Source organism: Pseudorca crassidens, chromosome 1 (genome assembly GCF_039906515.1).
Source record: "Pseudorca crassidens isolate mPseCra1 chromosome 1, mPseCra1.hap1, whole genome shotgun sequence".
NCBI classification, from domain to species: domain Eukaryota; kingdom Metazoa; phylum Chordata; class Mammalia; order Artiodactyla; family Delphinidae; genus Pseudorca; species Pseudorca crassidens.
This window is the reverse complement of record NC_090296.1, coordinates 118245964-118265959: the sequence shown is the minus strand read 5'-3', so window position 1 is coordinate 118265959 and position 19996 is coordinate 118245964. Positions and strand designations below refer to the sequence as shown.

The 19996-nt window shown below is 52.7% G+C and overlaps 1 long non-coding RNA gene across 1 annotated transcript in view; it reads left to right on the top strand.

Moving 5' to 3' along the window:
• Positions 1 to 1288: 1288 nt before the first annotated feature.
• The window catches only part of LOC137231567 (uncharacterized), a 42512-nt gene continuing 23804 nt past the window's right edge, over positions 1289 to 19996 (top strand). Inside the window, exon 1 of the long non-coding RNA XR_010946660.1 lies at positions 1289 to 2347. This is a non-coding gene — a long non-coding RNA (uncharacterized lncRNA). The remainder of the gene's footprint in view (positions 2348 to 19996) is intronic.

Below are 19996 nucleotides of genomic sequence, written 5' to 3'. Positions count from 1 at the left end.
TGTGTGTGTGTGTGTGTGTGTGTGTGTGTGTGTGTGTGAGATGACAGATCTTGTACTCATTACTGAATAATTCATTGTTGCGTTAATGTCTTCAGATACCATCTCTCACTTTCTTCACTCTTCCTCCCTCATCTGGCTCGCTTGGGAAAACTTGATTATGCTTGCCCCTCTGACGACAGAATATACAGATAAAAGATAATTGCTTGGCTTGACTCCTCCATTGATATGAAAATAAGATTTAAATTATTCACTCCGGTTTAAAGGTTAGTTGAAGGTTATTACAGGGGATGAAGGGAAAAAAAAAATCACTCTTCATAACGTTCGGGGTGGAGATAAGACAGGTTTGAAAGGGCCTAATTTGCACTGTAGGCAGAAGCGTCTTGTGAATAAACTGGTCCCTCCAGAGATTTTAATCTAGGAAAAGTCAATTATTTATAAGCAAATTATGGCCGGCTTTTCATATATATAAAAAGCTCTGTGTCATAAATAAGGACGCGGTGGGGTCTGTTTTCTCAGTGCTTGGTTTTTCTTGATCTCCAAGCCCTGGCCTTGCTTGCAATGGGAATTTAATGAGGCGCCCCCATTAGGAAGGTGGGCTGCCTTGGTGGGGACTCTTTTTAATAGATGATAATGGTGATAATCTAATAATAATTCGGCTCTGGGGGTCTCTGCGCCTGGGGGGAAGGCTGGCAGGGCAGGGGCTGCGGCTGCATGTGGCCCCTCTTCTGCTACCAAGTGGGTGATAACCTGGTGAGTTGCCGCAGCTCCATATAGGAGAGTGTCTCAGGGCCGACTCTTCCCACAGAGGTAAAGCTCCCGCCTGAGGATCAATAATTAATGGCCTTCCACGCTCTGGAAGTCGGGTGCTGTTTCAGAAAGTATCCAGGGGCCCCTCCTCAGCAGTGCTCCCTGTCGATCATGGGTGGCCATGTCTATCAAAATAAAGAGCTGGGGAAGAGAGATCTCCCCTCGGCCAGTATCGCCAAGAATGCGCTTGAAGTCCCTCAGGGAGGGACTTGCGTCTGGGCCTCTTCCTCTCGGAACTTCCTCTTCCTGTGCGTTCAGAGGACCCTCTGCCCCCTTCCTTCCTGCAAGCAGGACACCAGCCACACCAACACCACAACCTCGGGGACTGGCTCAGGAAACCACGTGCCCTCAGAGAGCAAGGCTGCTGGGTCTCCACACCCAGGGTCCTGGCCTGGAAGCCTTGGGCTTAGCTTCGCACAGGGATGGGGGTGGAGGCACCGAGGCTGCACCAGGGGAGGGGCCAGGGGACGTTGCCCTCTGATGGGCTGCGGGGAGCTTTCAGTCAGCTGCCGCCTGTCCAGATGATTCCAAAGCTGCCAGCCCGAGGTGATTCTCCACGAGGGTCCTGTCTAGAAGGGAGCCAGGTCCCACCACGGCCCTGCCTTGCCAGGTTTCGGGGAAAGTCGGGAACAGCCAGGGTTTGCTGAGATGCCTGCCTGGTGTGGGAGAGGTCTGACCTGCCTGGCTCAAGGGCGGTGCGGGGAGGAAGGGGCGGCGGGGGGGAGGAAGGGGCAGCCTGGGGAGGAAAGGGCAGCTGGCAGCAATGGTGTGGGGAACGCGAAGCTGCAGATGGATCGGTGCCGTTTCTGAGCAGCTTAGATTCAGGAGGCTTGTGGATGACATTCTTTCTCCCCTGCTCAGCCTGGAGCCAATGCCCTACAAAAGATCTGCAGGCAAAACTAATGGGCTGTGTGTGTGTGTGTGTGTGTGTGTGTGTGTGTGTGTATTCTAAAGCAAAATGCACACTTTGGAGTACGTTTTGTACAGCTTCCTCACTGAGACCCAGAGAGGGCAAGTGACTTGCCCAAAGTCACACAGCAAACAAATGGCAACACTTAAACCCAAACCCGGTTCTCCTGCTACCCAGTTAATGCTTTTTTAGTTGTTGTTGTTGTTGTTTTTCCTATCTAATGTTTGAAATCCAGAAAAAGTGAATGTTACTTCTTACCCTACAATCTAACCTCTCACAGAGATGGGTTGAGGACAGGGCTTAGTTCTTCATCTAGACAGGGGTCTCTTGGGTCCCTCTGAGCTCTAAATTCTGTGGATACAAATTTAGTAGAATATTCCTCAAGGAATATTCTCAAGGGCAGAGGCCCTAGCACTTAAAGAAAAGGAACATTAGCTGTGTATTTACCCTGAACGAGGCACTTTCTCAAAGATCTTATCAGTCTGCAGAAACAAAATGTTCAAACAGAAAAATTAAAGTGAAATGAGCAAGTGACCCTCAAGTAGGTCGGAGTCTGCGTGAATCTGGGAGGTCACTGCTGTAGGGGCGGCAGGAGTTCCCGGTCAGAGGCACCCGAAGGAGACCGAGCAGGTAAGTCCAGCTTCTGGGAGGATGACTTGCTGAGACTAGCAGGAGGATGATGGGAGGCGTGGGGAAGGGCTGAGAAGCCAGGGGAGAGGAGCGAGTGGAGCCTGCAGGTGATGGGGGTGTTGAGGAAGGAGAGCAGCTATGGTGACGGTGCCGGAGGGCGTGTGTTGGGGGAGCTAAGGAGAGCTTCATGCTCCATGGAACTCCTGCTGGTCTAGGAACAGAAGGGTGATGTGTTGAAAGCTGTGTCTAAGGGGAGATTCACTGGAATGAAGAGGCCTGGCGTAGGAAATCTAAGAGGAGGAGCCTGATGTAATCCAGACACGGATCAGGTGGTGGGATGGTTGAAGTTCTGCAAAAACAAGATGAGAGGAGCTGCAGAAGAAGTATAAAGGGGAAGGAAGTACCAACATGATTACAGAAAGAAGAATGATGGCTGGGTAGGAGCAGGCGAGTTTTGGGTAGGGAAACACGAGGCGCTCACTCTGGAACATGCAGGAAAATTCTACAGGTCGACAGTGACAGAGGACCAGAAGTGACCTGGTCCTCTCGTCCCCACACGCAGGGTCTGGGAGGGGATGTGACTTCATGACATGGTCACCGGCAGTTGAGCCAGCCCCAGGGCTCTGGTGCTCCTTTCACTGGACCACACTGCCTCTTTGGAGCACCTCTACATCCAGGCATGTAAAACCAAACAGAATCTGCCCCAGTGCGTTGGCTGTGGTCCCACTTTCCTGCTAGGGGCAGGAAGGTTAGAGCTATTCGCTCAGGTAGGACCTGCAGGGTTATCCGAGTTACGCTTAAGGGGAGCTGGTTGCAGCATGCCACACAGGATTTTAATTATTTCAAATCTCTGGGTTCTGGGAGGCCCCCCGGAGACGTCTGGGACAGAGGCCACTCCACCAGCACGAGGGATTGATTGCCCGGGCAGGATTACTAGGCTAATGCGTCTGAGGTCGCTGCAAGAGATGGGTATCCATCCGATCAGTGGATGTTAAAACCATCTAATCATTTTTGCAAGCTGCCTCCCAAATGTGATTGGGGGATGCACCGGGATTTAAGTTCTCATTACCCATTTCCACCCACGGGTAACAGGTCCCGCTCATTCAGTACAGGCAATTGTCTGCCCCATTACCTGTGAAAATCAGAGGGCGGCCGGGCCGCTTGGAGAGCAAAGGAGCCCATTTTCCCCTCTTCTGAAAATCACAGTAAAGTAACCCTTCCTGGGAGACTGGGCTTTTGTGGATCTGAGTACCAGGCAAGGGTGCATTGCGCCAATGTCCGAGGTTCCAGAGCCGTAACCTCGGACAGCTACCCGTCAAATGTGGATGAGCACGCTTGTTCACTGTCTCCTCGGTGGCAGGGCCCGGGATCCGACTCTCAGGCCCAAGACAGGCATTTCCTCTTCCTCTTATAACAGCCCTTCACGTCTGGGCAGAGAGTGTGCGTTCCGGGATACTTTCTCATCCATCACCTCCCAGGCCTTTGAATGGAATAATCGCACACATTATCCATCCCGCGGGCCTTGTACACGGAGAAGCTCCTGATGCTGTGATGGGCTGGTCTCAGACCACACGCTGCCTTGCTGCCTCCTGTTTCCGCCTCTCCGTGCGCTTTTCTTTCCTCTGAAACCAGGTTAAGGAGGGCCGAGACCTCATCTGCATTCGTTATCTATTGCTCCGTCCGTCACAAACGTAAAAGCAACAATAAGCATGTGTGATCTTACACAGCGTCTGTGCGTCAGCGATCCTGGAACTCTGTGCAGGTGGAGGTGGGAATGAGTCGGGATGGTGATGTCCACGTGAACTGCTGTGTTTAATGCGCGCGGGGCACGTAGCGTTAGCTTTCGTGATAAATGTTGAAACAGAGCTAGGCGTGCCAGCGGCCCAGGATAGTGATAGTCACGAGTGGCTTCGCTGGTGGCTCTGCCCAGGGCCTCTCATGAGGTGGCAGTGAAGATGTCAGCAGGGCTGCTGAAGGCTTGACTGAACTGGAGGATTCATTTCCAAGGTGGCGCTCTCACATGGCTGGCAAGGTGATGCTGGCTGTTGGCCGCAGGCCTCAGTTCCTTGTCACAGGGGCCACTCCACAAGGTTGCCTGAGTGTCCTCACGACGTGGGGGCTGGCTTCCTCCGCAAAGAATGATCCACAGGGCAAGGCAAAAGCAGCAAAGTCTTGTACGACCTAGCCTCGGAAGTCATACCCCATCTGTTCTGTAAACTCAGTGGGTTACAAAGGTCTGCCTATTCAGTGCGTGAGGGGTACCAGCAGGCACTGGGGACAGTCTTGAGGACTGGCTACTGCAACATCTGGTAATTCCATGCCCTTCCTAGGGCCTCGCTCATGGCAGGGAATCAATAAAGGAAGCAGAAATTAATGAGTACCTATCCGGGTTTATTTAATCTTTACATCAGTTGCCGGTCAGGTTTTACTTCCCAGAGGAAGAAGCAACACCAGGAAAGAGTTTGTTCAGGATCCAGGGGCACGGAAGCTCCTGAGCTAGGATTACAAGAACTCAAGCCTCTATTTTAGAAGTTCATGCCCCTTCTGTTCTACTAAGCTGCTTACCTTGTGTTAAAAGTTAGTTCTTCCTGAATAAGATTCCCGTGATATAAATAGAGTGGGTGGTATTGTGTCCATTTTACAGATGAGGAAACTGAGGTCCCAAGAATTTCATGATGTCATGGCAGCTGGGGACAGGGCTGGCACTAAAATTCAGCACTCCTGTCTTCAAATCTAATGTTCTGCCCACCAGAAAAACTGCCTTTCAGTGAAGTGTTTGGAGGCCTGAGTGTCCTCGGTCCTCTCTGCTATACATGGGCAGGGAGGCAGGGGCAGAGGCTTAGGCAGGAGCTCTGGGCTGGAGAGAGCCCTGAGGGAGAAGAGGAGGCTGTGTCCTCCCCGTGGCAAGGAGGGTGGCTGGAGAGAGAGGACAAGGGATGGGGGGCGAGTGAGTCTTCATGGTAGCTGGGCTCAGCAGTGAGAGTGGCTGGGGTGGGGTGGGGGCATCCCTGCCCTGAGTTGTGGCCCTGACCACAGCAACAGGAGCTAGCATGCCGTTTGTCCCTTTCATACCAGTCATCCCCTGGGTCCTGTTTCACCCTTCAGACTTTAAATCCCATAAAGCCCCAGGGACCGTAACTATTCCCTGATAAAACCCCGGGACATGGTAAGGTGGGTGGTCTTGTATCCGCTTTGCAAATGAGGAAGTTGAGGTCCAGAGACAAGTTTCTTTTCTTCCAGCCCTGTTCACTAAACCTCACCCACCCACCCCATTCTCCCTTTCCCTCTTTGGTTTTTCTCTACAATGGTTACCACTCCGGACATTCTTTCTATTTTTCTTATTAATTTGTCCCTCTGCCCAATCTTTTTTTTTTTTTTTTTTTTTTTTTTTTGCGGTACACGGGCCTCTCACTGCTGTGGCCTCTCCCGTTGCGGAGCACAGGCTCCGGACGCACAGGCTCAGCGGCCATGGCTCACGGGCCCAGCCGCTCCGCGGCATGTGGGATCTTCCAGGACTGGGGCACGAACCTGTGTCCCCTGCATCGGCAGGCGGACTCTCAACCACTGCGCCACCAGGGAAGCCCCTTCTGCCCAATCTTAAATGTCCATCTGTGAGGGCAGGATGTCTGTTTTGTTCACTGCAGTGATTGGCACTTAGGAGGCCCTCACTGCATGCTCACTGACTCTTTCTAACCACCCCAGCGGGAGATACCACCCTTAAAGCCATTTCAGAGGTGGGGAGACAGGCTCCGAGAGACCACGTAATCACTCAAGGCTGGACAGTGAGTGAGTGAAAGATCACTCAAGGCTGGACAGTGAGTGAGTGAAAGGGGGCACAGCTCACCCCTCTGCCAAGCTGCCTCTCCAGAGTCACCTGAGTGTGATTAGGAAAGTGAAAGGAAGCCTTTCCCTCCTCACTCACAGTAGGGGGTAGGGGTGGGGGTCAAGGAGAGCCTCCTTGTCTTAGGGACATGGCCACACCTCCACAGAATCTCTCCACTTCCTCCTCTCCATCCCCAGCTGCCCAGAAGATGATAGCTCACATCAGTCATGCCCCAGGGATGATGCAGCCCAATCGCAGAGCATCAGACGTGGGAGGGACTATGGGTTCATACAGTCCATTCTTCCATTGTATGGATGGGTAAACTGAGGCCAGGGAGGGAAAGAGGCTTGTGAGTGTGCTTCCAAAAATGCAGCATTTCAGAGAACTGGGCACCCATTTCTGTACCCACTTCCCTGATTTCCCCAACACCCAGATGTCAGTTAGCCCCTCCTCATAGCCCCAGGTCCATTTTCCCTCCCAGCATGCTTCGTGGCCCACTTTGTGCTCTCCCACCCACTGTCAGGGAACAAAACCCCACCGCTAGACCCACATCTCTGGGTCTGATGCAGGCCTTGGCTCTAGCTCCCCTTGGAAGCCTCATTCCTCCTCTGTAAAGGAGGAGGGGTTGCACCAGAGGGTTTCCAAGGCCTGTGACCCTTACACTATGTGTCTGAGGTGCTGGACCCCTGGCTTACCCATGCAAGCTGTCCCCCTTGGCCTGGGAGCTTGTAGCTGGTTGAAAGCAGCACCGCCTGACTATGAAGGCTTATAACTACCTTTCCAGGGAGCCACTCCTGCTAGCCAGGGAGACAGAGGTCTGTCCAAGGGAGAAGGGTCTGGGTCTGAGGCTGGGGCCATAAACCCTCAATCCCCTTGGGATTTGCCTGTTCCCTGGGATGTGTCCACTCTTCCTGGAGGAGCTGGGAGGGAAGTGGGAAAGTTCCAAGGCCTGGTTCCTCTGGTTCCTGAGGAGCAGGGAGAGGTTGGAGTTCTGGGTCCCGGCAGCCAGGGAGATGCCAGGAGCTCAGGGGTTAGTAACCGCAGCTCTGGTTCAGCGGAGGAGCCCGCGGAAGCCGTGCTGAGCGCGTTCCGTGCATTCGCTCTCAGCCCAAGCTTCTGGGGGCACGTTGACATCTCCATGTTACAGATGAGGCAACCGAGGCCCAGGGAGATCAAGCAACTTGCTCTTCCAGGTGGCAGGGCAGGGCCCAGACCCTGGGTGGGGAGTGGTCTAGCTCCAAAGACAGTGTCCTCCCAGGATGCCGCACCCAGGGCAGTGACCACCACAGCTCCCCTCTTCCCTTCTCCGTCACCTGGGGGCGGTGCTCTCAGCTTTGACCTTTGGGTTCCTCAGCCCAGGGTTATGACCACAAACTGATGCTGGAGGCTGGCCAATCGTGCAGGATGACTGCGTTCTGAGAGTGATGGGAGCACACGGACACACCTGCACTCATATACACACAGGTATACGCCAGCATGTACACATACACACACGTGTAGATGCATACATGTAGGTGTAGGTCCTTGGCCTTGTTTATGCCCTCGTGTACCAATGTGCACACACACGCACGTGGTATCACCCCACAGGCTCAACTCTGTGGAGGTTTTCATCTCCCAGGAGCCTCGAGATGTTCCCTGGGAAAATCCATTCTGCGGTTGCTAGGAAATCCGGAAGAGGGGGGAAGGCTGGGCTCCTTCTTTTCCCTCCTGGATACAAATTCCCACAATGCCTGTCCCTGTGCCTTTCTGTCGCCCTGTCTCTGTGTTTCCATTTCTCTTGTTCACCACAGCCTTCTCCTGTTTGCTTGGAAGGGCAGCAGGGAGGAGGGAGGCGCGGGCGGGCGCTGGTATCCTGGGCCCGCTGGGCTCCGCGCCCCATGCTGGGCCAGGCTCCTGCGCTGCCCAGCGGTGTTTCTCGTTGGAAACAGCTTCGTTTGACTGTTGCTATTGATTATGGCAAGATTGTGTGCGGCTAAGAGCTCCTCGGAGCCAACTGGTATATTAAGTAATCACTTCTATAGCAGATGACATAACTCCCCCGCCATCGGTTTGTCCTAATGGGCTTGGTATTACTCATGTGCTAATTGATTGGGCACGGAGGGAAGAAAAACTAAATTCACTTGTGAGGCGATTTTATGGCAGGGCTCATAACAGAGGTAATTTGCTGAAAATGTTCAGTCCCGCTTCGGTTATGTAAGATCATCTGTGTTCCTGTGTTTTATCTCCCCCGCGCCTGGCTGGGGGAGCTGGCCTGGCCAGCTGAGCGCAGGAGTTAGACTCCCCCAGGGAACGGGCACTGCCGATGTGGGGATGCCCCCGGGGAGTGCTGACAATTAGTGCCTTATACACAACCTTCTTGCCTTGGGGGTGACTTTCAAAATATCTCAGCTTCTCCCATTTAAAAAAAAAAAAAAAAGGATTCCGTCTAAGGGCAAAATAGTTATAATTTCAGATCAGCCATCTAGTGTTACAAAGCTCTACTTCAGAAACGGAAAGGATGAATTATTATTATTTTTAAGAGAAAGAATATTTTGCCAGGAAGAGGGAGGGATGGGGAGCTTGAAGAGGCTTGAAGGGCCCCTCTCTCCCTCTCTCCCTCTCCTCTTCTTTTTCTTTCCTCCGTCCCTGTCTCCTCCATCCCTCCCCCATCCCTCCCTGAAGCAGCCTGTCTTACCATCGACATCTGAAGGGGTCTTGAACCTCTGCTTGGCCATCCTCGTGCCACACTGCCATCCCGGAGGGGCAGAACCAGTCCTTCTAGTCTTATCTGCAGCAATGCCAGGTTGCCATGACTTTCTCCAGATGTGTGCAGCTGGCTGAGCTCCGCAGGCTGTGTGGCTGTCCACGCTTTTGGGCTGGGTTCTGTGCTCATGTGGTGTTTGGGGTCCCCCAGGGCAGGGAGGTGAACTTCTGAAGCTGTGGTGCTTCCTCACAGCTCTGAACCAGGTTTCCAGAAGGGAGGCTGGGCTGCCCGGGGCCATCCTCAGGGCTTCCCCCTTCCTGGAATGTGTATAGATTGGCAAGGGAGACACGATGCTCTGGTCTCGCTGAATGGGAGGGGGGGTTGACTACGAGTAACTTCAGCCTGAGTCCATCGTTGTGCCTCTTCCTTTTGACTATGAAATGAGGGTCCCTCCAGGGATTTACTAGTTCCAGTTGAAGCGGCCAGGCTGCGTGATCCAAGGAGGTTTCATCCAGGAGGAAACCAAAAGGCCGCGCATCCCTTGGCTTCATTTGAGGCTGGCCGTTGGGATCCTGGACATCCCCAGCTGGCCCCAGGCTGTTTAGGAGGTTTCACTGGAGGTCACTGGATCTGAGACTCAACCAAGCTCCTAATCCGGCACTTGACCAAACTTGACTAAACTCAACTCAACTCTACCTCCTGGGCAAGTGGTTGTCCAGCTTCTGCCCAACTCCTAGACCTGCCGGCTTCCCGGCAGCCCACTTTATCTCGGATGGCTCTGACCCTCAGCAAGTCCCTGCACAGAGCCTGGGACTTTTGAGCCTCATCCTTCTGTTCCCTTTCTATGGGCTAAAATCCTGCAGAGTGGTCCTGCCCCCACCTCACCTCATAGATGAGAAACAGGAGTCCTGAGAGGGGAGGGAGCTTGCTCAGCCCGTGGGCAGTGTCAGAACTAGGGGTCAGCTCTCCTGAGCTCAAAAGCCCAGCGAAGCCTGAGCTCCTCCCGCATCCCCCCCCCCACCCCAGCCCCTCAGCAGGCGTCTCTGTTCTCCGGGCCCACTGGACCCCAGCAATATCCCTACCATCACGTTATCCTCCAGCAACAGCAATTTTGTATTCTCAAAATCCCTTCCCAGTCTCTGCTCCAGAGAGGGCTCCCAGCTAGGGATGTGCTACGTGTGACCCGCCCTGCTGCCCCAGAACAAGTCGATTCCTCTCTGAGCTCCAGTCTCCTTTCCTAAACGGGCTGATAAATGGTAGTTAACGTGTATTGAGCACTTACTATAGGCCGGGAATACTGTTTAGTACTTATCTTGGTGAACCACTTTTATTTTAATCCTTCTGATAATTCTGTGTGGTGGAGACAATTGTGATTCCAATTGTTTCTTCCAGTTTTCTTGAGATATAACTGACATACAGCACTGTATAAGTTTAAGGTGTACAGCAGAATGATTCGACCTGTGTACGTCACAGAATGATTACCAGAATAAGTTTAGTGAACGTGTATCACCTCATCTCTATAAAAACATTAAAGAAATAGAAAAAATTATTTTTTCCTTGTGATGAGAACTCTTAGGACGTACTCTCTTAGCAACTTTTGTGTATAATGTCGGGCAGGGTCAATTATGTTTATCATGTTGCCCATTACATCCCTAGTACTTATTTATCTTATAACTGGAAGTTTGTACCTTTTGACCGGCTTCCTCCAATTCCTCCTCCCCCCACACTTCTGTGATCCCACTTTTCAGATAGGGAAACCGAGGTGCTATAACAAATTGCAGCACTGGAATGAAACTCAGGCGGTCCAGCTGCGGGTTGGCGCTCCCAAACCACTAATTCACAACCTGCCTCTCCGGCAGTTGCAAGCCTTAGAGGAGTTCACAGATGCTTCAGTTCTTTGTAAAGTGTAATAAGGGGTGGTCTCAGTGACGCCTTAGATTCTTACCCCTTTGTGTGGTGAGAGGGGAGGTCCCAGGGCTTTTCAAGGGTCTCTTGCAAGCTGTGGAGTCTTCCCAGATGAATGCAGATATGTTCACGTGTAAAGAATTTTGCCGACTATCTCAGGGTGAGGGTGAGGGTGTCCTGAAATCGAGGCCCATTCTTAGGTGCACGGATGCCTGGTCAGAGACCCTTACCCTATCCAGTGTTTTCTACTCTCTGAGTGGGGAGGTGGGAAGGGTGAAAGATAGTCTGAGCCTTGCGGGTGAGGAACAAGGATAAGGCTGTTGAAGGTCTCAGACCTCTGGGGAGGGCAGGAGAAGACTTTCTGCAGGACTGCCATGTTGACATGACTGCGGCAGCTTGGGCAGGCCCGGGCAGGGCTCAGCTCTCCTCCGGGCATTTTGGCCCTTGCTTGGGTTGGTCTGGTGGGAGCCGTAGGGTGGAGATGACAGGAAAACACAGCACACCCCGATTTCCAGAGGGGAATGTGAGGGCAGGTGGGGGAAGGCCCCGATTTTACCTGTAACTGGATTTCCCCATTCCTAATCATCCTGTGATAATTAGTAGGTCTAGAACATTTGCCTTGGAGGTGAGTTAACTCCCAAGTTAGGTGAGTAATGAACAAGGGAACAGAGGGGTCTGATTGCTTAACTTGGAGGGGGAAGGGTGCGGTTTTATGAGAAAGCTGAGGAGGAAATCTCCCGTATGGGATGGTTGTGGGACCTCTGGGAAAGCCCTATTCCCAAATGAAAATGATCACTTTGCCCCTGTCTGTCTGAAATTCCACCATTACAGATATATTATCTAGGTCTAGAAAGATATTCAGTTACTTGAAGTGTATGAAGTGCAAATACCCCTGGGTGACAAATGTAGTGGCCTTTATTGGTCACCACTTGAAGACAAAAGAAGTTCCCACGGAGGAGAGGTTGGGGGAAAACAGTAGAGACAGGGTCGACAGCCTGAGCTTGCGGGTCAGGCAGATCCGGGTTCCAGTCTAGGTCTTGCTACTTTCCTATTCTGTGATCTTGGGAAGTCCCCTTGAGCTCTTTGAACTCACTGGGGAAGTGAAGTTATGGTAATGGTACCCACTGCACGTGACTATTGGGAGGGTTAAATGAGGCGATGCTTATTAGGGCTTAGCTAGATCCTGGCTGGGAAGAAGCAATCTCTACATGGCAGCTTTATCATCTGGGGACCAGGAGGGTCTAAGGGATGTTTAAGGGCCCAGGAGACCCACCTGACTGACTTTGCAGGGGGGCCAGCCCTTGTCCCCAAGCTGGCCCTCCGAGCCCACCCATCAGCTTGGCTGCAGTGGGCAGAGTTGCTTCCTGAGGTCCCTGGGCAAGTGTGAGCCCTGAAGATCAGCTGACTCCTACCTTACAGGTCCCACTGGGGGAGAGAGAGGTCTGGGGAGTGACCGAGAGGTGAAGGGAGACGTGCAGGGAGCAGGGTGGGGCATGAAGAGAGGGAAGAAGAGTTAAGGCAAAGCTAACTGGGGGAGGGGGACAGGGCAGGGCTGTTGGTCAGGGCCTTCAGTCTCTGAAGGGTCTGCAGCGGGTTCTGGGCAGAAAGGAGAGTGTAATTAGTGGCCTGTGGAAATGAATTTAAATAGTGGACAGTACAAGACCAAGTAGTGTCGCCTTTCTCATTGCCATCCTTTTGCCGAGAATGTAAGTGCTCTGAGGGCAGGCTTTGTTGTTTTGTTTTGTTTCGCTTTCTCTGTTGTATTCCCGACACCTGGAGCAAGCTCTGGGGCAACGTGCTGAATAAGTATTTCCTGAATGAACATGTCTGTGTGTGCCTGTGTGTGGATGCACACGTGCTCAGAGGGGAGCAAGACCACCCCCAAGAAAGCAGAAGATGTCCCGAACGGGCTCCTGAGCCCCAGCCGTTCTCTGGCCGCAGCTGAGGCCTGCACCCAGGCGCCCTCCACCCACAGGAGGCGGAGGCCCCGGATCTGAAAGCTGGTGGGTGGGCAGGTGCAGCAGCCCAGCACGGCCACATGGTGGGGGAAGATTCCCTTCCTCCTTCTGGTCCCCCTCCCTCTCCAGGCCGGGCCTCGCTGCTGCATCCCACTCTCTCCATCGTGGCTCACCCTGCTTGGGGGTCCTTCCCTTAAGGGCCATAGAGGCCCACTGAGCAGACAGGCCTCCTTTCCAAACTTGTCTTTGCTCTGTCACTTTTTCCCAGGCCCACGGGAGGGGATCAGCCTGGAGAGGGTGCTCTCTGGGACTCACCTGGGGCCCTTTACCCTTCTCAGGAGGAGGACCCCCTCACTCACCCTCTCTCCCCATCACTGCCCCATGTGGTTTAAGGAACACCCCACAGCCACACTGCACTCCGCTGGCCATGTCTGCAGGGCCAAAGACCCAGATACCCAACCCCAGGTAGCTACGAGCAGCCCGTTTTATTGGTTTGGCAGTGCCCTTTTTTTTTTTTTTTTTTTTTTGCTGTACGCGGACCTTTCACTGCTGTGGCCTCTCCCGTTGCGGAGCACAGGCTCCGGACGCGCAGGCTCAGCGGCCATGGCTCACGGGCCCAGCTGCTCCGCGGCATGTGGGATCCTCCCGGACCGGGGCACGAACCCGTGTCCCCTGCATCGGCAGGCGGACGCTCAACCACTGCGCCACCAGGGAAGCCCCCGGCAGTGCCTTTTTCTACAGGCGCCAGCCCCACAGGGGATCTGTGCAGACAGATGTCTGTTCAATCACTGTGTTTACATCCTGCACCTGGTGTCCTCTTGGGATCTCCCGACTTCAGGGAGCTGTTTCTTTGTGTGCCCTCTGAGAGCAGCCGGGGTCAGTCCTCCTGGTTGGATGGGGCTCTCCCCTCTGCGGGTGGAGACTCTGGAACCGGAATCTGACTCAGAGCCTGGAAGGCCAAGGCTGCCTGAGGAAGCCGGGCAAGCGACCCTGGTTCTTGACCCTTGATCCTAAGGAAGCCGATAAGCTTGGCTCCGGCGTCGTTCCCATCTTTATCCAGCTGTGCAGGTTTGGAACATTTATGGGGAAGCCATCACCCTCAGCTCCCAAGCTGCTCCCTGCTGCTCCTCCTGGGGGCCCTCTGCATCTGCGGGGCCCGGGCTTCAGAGTTCAACCTCCCTCCCACTCAAACCCAGCTGGCGTTTGGCCAGCTCCTGAGGGCACAAGCTAACGGTGGGAAAGCGCTCTGTGAACAGCTTCTGTACAGGTTTGCAAGAGCGTTGCTACCCTGAAGAGGTGCTGGGCAATAACGCCTGCCAGGGCCCTGCTCCTCCGCACTCAGCCCTGCTGCTTTCATTTCAGTAGGGGCTGTCACCCCTTATCTGTAAGAGGGTGTCGCTGATAGTGGAGGTCTAGGGTATCGAGGGCAGGTGAGGCTGTCTTTGGGAATTCTCCCCAGCAGTGAAGCTGGAGGGAACGAATGCACCCTCCCCTTGTGGATTAGGAGCCCTGGCTCGTCCACTGACCAGCCATGGGATGCTGGGCAGGTCCTTCCTTCCTGGGCCCAGTAGCTTTGAGGCGGTGCCTGCCAGGGGATGGTGGAAGGCCACTCCTGGCTTCACGTGATTGGCTTCTCCATCACAGACCAGGTAGGTAAGGCTGAAGGACACCAGCCTTTGGCCCAAGAGGGCTGGGACTTGGAGCAAGTCTCCAGACATGCTTTCCCTAGAAGGGGGCAATCATGAGGGGTGTGGTGATCTTTGGGTGTGTGACAGGCCCCTGAAGGGAAAGGGATGCTGCCCCTGAATATAAGGGGGCAGAGGCCTAGGAAAGGGGCCCTTGGGCCCCCCAGCCGGGGGCACAGTGGGACAGAGCTAGAAACAGGAAGCCCGTCCCAGGTGCGTGCCACGACTAGGAGACTGGTGGCACGCAGTGGGGTCTGGAAAACTGCCCGGGAAGTGGGTGCCGTTGTTTGGACCAGTTCCTGCTGCAGCCCCCTGAGAACCGCTGAGGTGGCTCTTTCTCACTCTTTCTGCCAACCTGCGCCTCTTCTCATGCTGTTTTCTCCATCTGGAATACCCTCCCCATATCTCTGTAGGAGGAAATAGGACCCTCTTTCACCACTTCAAAGAGCTTTTCCTGTTGTGTCCTCCACCTGGAAGGAACCTTTCCCATCCTTCTCTGCATCCTTGTAGAGCTTAACTCTGTCCTGGAGCTGTTCTGTGTACCAGGTTAGGAACCCCCTGAGTCAGGGTCTCTGTCTCAGCTCACATCCCCTCTGAGTCCACAGTTCTGCCTTGTACACAGCAGGCACTTAACGCCTGCTAGAATGTCCCAAAGACAGGAGGTTAGTGGTGTGACAGTCATACAAACAGAGGGCGCCCAGAACGGCTTCATCTCTGGAGTGATTTGGACCCCGCCGTGTTCCTTGGTATTTTGAACGCTCTGGAACTGACCCCAGGGGAGAAATGCAAAGCAGGGACAGCTGAGTTCTCGTGATGACTTGGATGCCACCAACCACCTGCAAGGTAGGGTGGCCAGAGCAGGTGTTGTTTTACAGATGCGGGGGTGAGGCCCTGGCAGTTTAAGGACTTACCCCTCCCATGGTAGAATGGGTGAACCCAGGCCTTTGACCTTTTCATAGCAGGGAACAGTGATGAACAAATCCACGCCTAGACTCAGGGCAGTGCCTCTGGAGTCAGGGGTTGTTTTACAAAAGCTTCTTGTTAGGGCCTTTGTTGTCGTGTTGTTTAACAAGGAAAAATAATGGCTAGAAAACCAAAGGACCCATAATCCACTGTGCAGATAATCCTGTGACATTACTTTTTAAAAAAGGAAGTCGTTCATTTCAGAAAGGTATAAAATAAAATGTTAAAACCTCCTTGCTGCTGCTGCATTCTCCTAGGCAACCTAAACGGCTTTTTCTAGGAAAAAAAAAGTATACATACCAGCCTTGATATTTCTGTATATACATGATATATTATACTTACACAAAAAGGGTTGTCCAATACCCATTGTGCTAAGCGTTACTATCTTCGTACGTCTGTTTCTGTATGTTTGTTTATTCCTGTATAGCTGTATCCCAGCATTCAGAGCAGCCTCTTTTGGTTAATGGCTGCCTAAAGTCCATTGTAGGATGTGCTGATTTAATTTGACCACTGCTGAGAGATTGTATCCAGCTTTTCCTTTGTCAAATAAGGCAACAAAAATATCCTAATATTTTGGCATGCTTCTGTGAATCTAAGGGAGTAACTATTAAAGTAAAGCTCTGACCTTTTATTAAAGTTGTTGGTACTGGAAAATATTTGCTGAGCTGCGTGCCTGAATAATAATAATAATAATAGTAACATGTACAGCACTTACTACGTGCTAGACACCGTCTAGACCCTTGCACATCTAGCTCATTTAGTTTTCACAGCAACCCTAGGAAGTAGGTACTAGTATTATCTCCCTTTGACAGGAAAGGAAACTGAGGCACAGAGAGGTGAAATAACTTGCCCAAGGTCACACAGCTAGTTTACAAGTTTGCTCTGGCTACCATAACAAAGTACCACCGAGTGATGGCTTACCCAACAGAAATTAATTTTCTTACAGCTCTGGAGGCTAGAAGTCTGAGATCAAGGTGGAAGCAAGGTTGTTTCTTCAGAGGCCTTTCTCTTTGGCTCGCAGATGGCCATCTTTTCCCTGTGTTTTCACCAAATTTTCCCTTTGTCCCTGTGTCCTAATTTCCTTTTGTTATAAGGCCACCAGTCCTATCAGATTAGGGCTCACCCTAATGACCTCATTTTACCTTAATTACCTTTTTAAACACCCTATCTCCAAATACAGTCACAGTCTTGGGACGTTAACATGTGAATTTGGGGTGGGGGACACAGTGTAGCCTATAACAGCTGGTAAGAGGCAGAGCCAGGATCTAAACCCAGTCATCTGTCCCAGAGCCACATTCTAGACTAGTACACCATGAAATTCCCACAACCAGGAAGTGATAAGCAGGCTGGTGTGAGTGGCCCTGGCCACAGGAGCAATGCTGATTCCAGGCAAAGGAAATCTCCGGAGATCTCAGACCCTGGAGCAGCAGCCCTCCTACCGGCTCCAGCTGCGGGAGGCTTCAGCTGTGGTGGCTGGTGAGACTGGTGATGAAAATCGGGGAAACAGGGCACACTGGGTGGGGAGCCCAGGGTGCGGTGGGCAGAAGCATCCGCGTGTAGGAGAAGGTGGGTAATTGAAGCATGGGAAGCTAACTAGTGACGGATTTGTGGACATGGGTTAAAGGGCAGGTTAAACACTGCCATCAGGAAGGGCAAGCCAGGTGTCAGAGGCCTTGATGACCAAGAAATGTGCATAGACTTGATGGGTTTTTAACAGTTTTAGTGAGATGTAATTCATATATCGTACAATTGACCCATTTAAAGGGTACAATTAAATGGCTTTGGTATAGTAACAGCCATTTGCAACGAACACCGTCATCAATGGTGGAACATTTCCATCACCCCCAAAAGAAGCCCCATACCTATGAGCAGTCTCTCCCCATTCCTCCCAAACCCTCCAGTCCACCCAGCCCACAGCAACTACAAATCTATTTATCCATTATTTCTTCCCAGTTCCCTTAAATTCTCAGAAAACAGTGCTGGTGCCTTGGCCTAACACATTCCTTCCAAAACACAAACAAAACCCCCTAACAAACAATCTCAGTTCTGCACCCCCAGCACTCGCCTACCAATAAGTTTTTGAATAAAGCTACATTCCAGAATACAACTTGGGTTCGGGCAGATTTAATGTGAAAATTGAGTTCTGTCCCTTACAAGCTGTGCACCTTTGGGAGAGTGAACGTCCCTCTCTGGGCCTCCTGTCCTCCCTTGGCAGTGGAGATACTACGGCCTACCTCATGGGTTATTGGAGGATTCAATGAGATGGTTGATGCCAAGAACCCAGCACAGTGCCTGGCACACAGCAGCATCTGGTGAATATTCTATTCTCCCTCCCTCTCTCTCTTTACTCTGGCTTTTCTCCCTCCCTCTCTCTCTTTACTCTTGCTCAGGTTCCACCTTTTGGCTGTCCCCCCATCTTGGATGCTGACAATTGCTGGAGAATTGGCACACAGCTAACACCTGGGAACTGTGGGCCTATCCCCTGTCTAACTCTCACGTGTCCCTCTGTCCTTCCTTGGAAAGATGCCCTTTGCCTGCCTGGCTCCCAGACGGGGCCACCATCCCTTGATTCCACCGGGGACTGGCCTTGCTTCGCCACCCTCCGCCGATGCCATTCGCAGGCAGAGGGCTGCTCTTCTGCTCTCCCACAAGCTTCGCCAATGAATAATGAAGAAACCCTCAGACCCCGGTCCTCTCCCTCCTGGCTCCCAGCCTCTGATATATTTGATCCTAGATGGCGTAATTTTTCACCTAAATGTGAATGTATTTGCGAATTGATAGAAAATAGTTTTTGCTCTGGTGATGTGATATAGGACTGCCTCATCCTGGCTGCTGTTTTGATTGTGACTTAAATGGATGAGGCCATCAATAATTATTTTATTGAACAGGCACATGAAAAATGATGCTGGGCCGAAGTAATTTCCCTGACAAAGCCGGCTACTGCACTGTGGGCAGTCTACCTTTGCAGCGCCGAGCTGGCTGAGGGGCGTTGCAGGGGCAGCACCTCATCCACTTGTCCCCTTCTCTGGGTTTTCCCAGGGGCTCTGAGTGGTGGCAGGATGGAAGGGTCGGGGCTGACCTGCAGGCAGGTGGGGAAAGAGGGCAAGTCAGACACTTGCCACGGCGCTGTGGATTTCCCACGGTCCTTCCTGCATCATCTCACTCCCCACTCAGTGCAAAATGAGCAATGTGACCCCCATTTGGGGGAGGAAGAGAGTGCGCCTCTGAGGGATTAAGGGGCTCCACCGGGGTCCCCCAGCTGGTTATGGGGCCTCCTGGCTCCTAAGGAAGGAATAATCCAGAAGGAGAGCGTCTCTGAAGCCTCTTTTCACTTGCACCTCTGCTCTCTCCAGCTGTAGCTTTTGCGGGGGAGGACCACGGGACCTCCCCAGGAAACCGGCTTCCCCAAGATACTCCCCTCAAAGGGGACAATCACAAGGGGGAAGGCTGCTGGAGGAAAGATGTAGACATAAGCCCCAGAAACAAGGCGCCCTGAGCATCTCCTCTGTCCTGGGTGAGCCCAGGGCACGTCACATCCTCCACACGTGTACTCAGCGCCAGCCTTTTCCAGCTCTCCTGAGCTGAGCCCATCTTACATGCTACAGGTTGGCATCAGAATGGCCCACAGTCCAGGTGGAGGCTCTCCCCTAGTCTGGGATAACACAGGGTTTCCCAAACTTCAGTCTTTTGCAATCCACCACCATTTTTAGCTTTACCTACATAACACCTGTACTGTTATTTACTTAATATACTTGCTTATACGGGCACAGCTTGGAGATACTGCGGGTTCGATTCCAGACCACCGCAATAAGGCAAATATTGCAGTAAAGTGAGTCACACGAGTTTTTTGGTTTCCCAGTGCATACAGAAGTTATGTTTACACCATCCTGTAGTCTGTTAAGTGTGCAGTAGCATCATGGCTTAACAAACAATGTACATACTTTAATTTAAAAAATACTTGATTGCAGGAGACCCTGCAGAGTGAGCGCTGAGACCCCTTCCCAGAGGTCTGGGAAGAGGTCTCGCTGTGAAATGGGGCGTGGGATCAAGGTGCAGGAGGGGGCGGCTGGGCCCGAGTCCCAGGCGGAGGGGCGAATGCAAGGCGGCGGAGGGGCTGCGGCAGGGGTCCCCTGTGCCCGTGGGCAAGGCCTCACTGGAGGAACTACTGGACGGCGGGCGGGCCCACGGGCCGAGCAATGAGGTCGGGCACAGCCAATGCAGCACATAATCCAGCGTCTATGAAGATCTTCTCCTGGCGAGCCCACACCCTAACTGTGCTCTTCGTTCTCACGTGGGTGTTGGGCCACGTGACTCTGGTGGCACAGATGCCGGGGGATAACAGCCTGTAACACTAAGAGAGGTACTGTGTGGCCAGCATTTTGCTTTCCTTATGTTTGGGAATCACACAAGCTAAAGACAGGCCGTTTTCCAGACCTCGTCCTGCTTACTGGAGGTTTCAGCTCTGCGTTAGTGAGGTCTACGCGCTGCTTCTCTTCTTTGTACCCTTCCAGACAGCACAGTTGGGCTCAGAGCCATTCCATTGCCCCCATGCCCCCTGGGGTGCCACCTCCCCGGCCCTGACCCCAGCAACCACCATCTGTTCCCGCTGCGTCACCACAGTTTTGTCTCTTG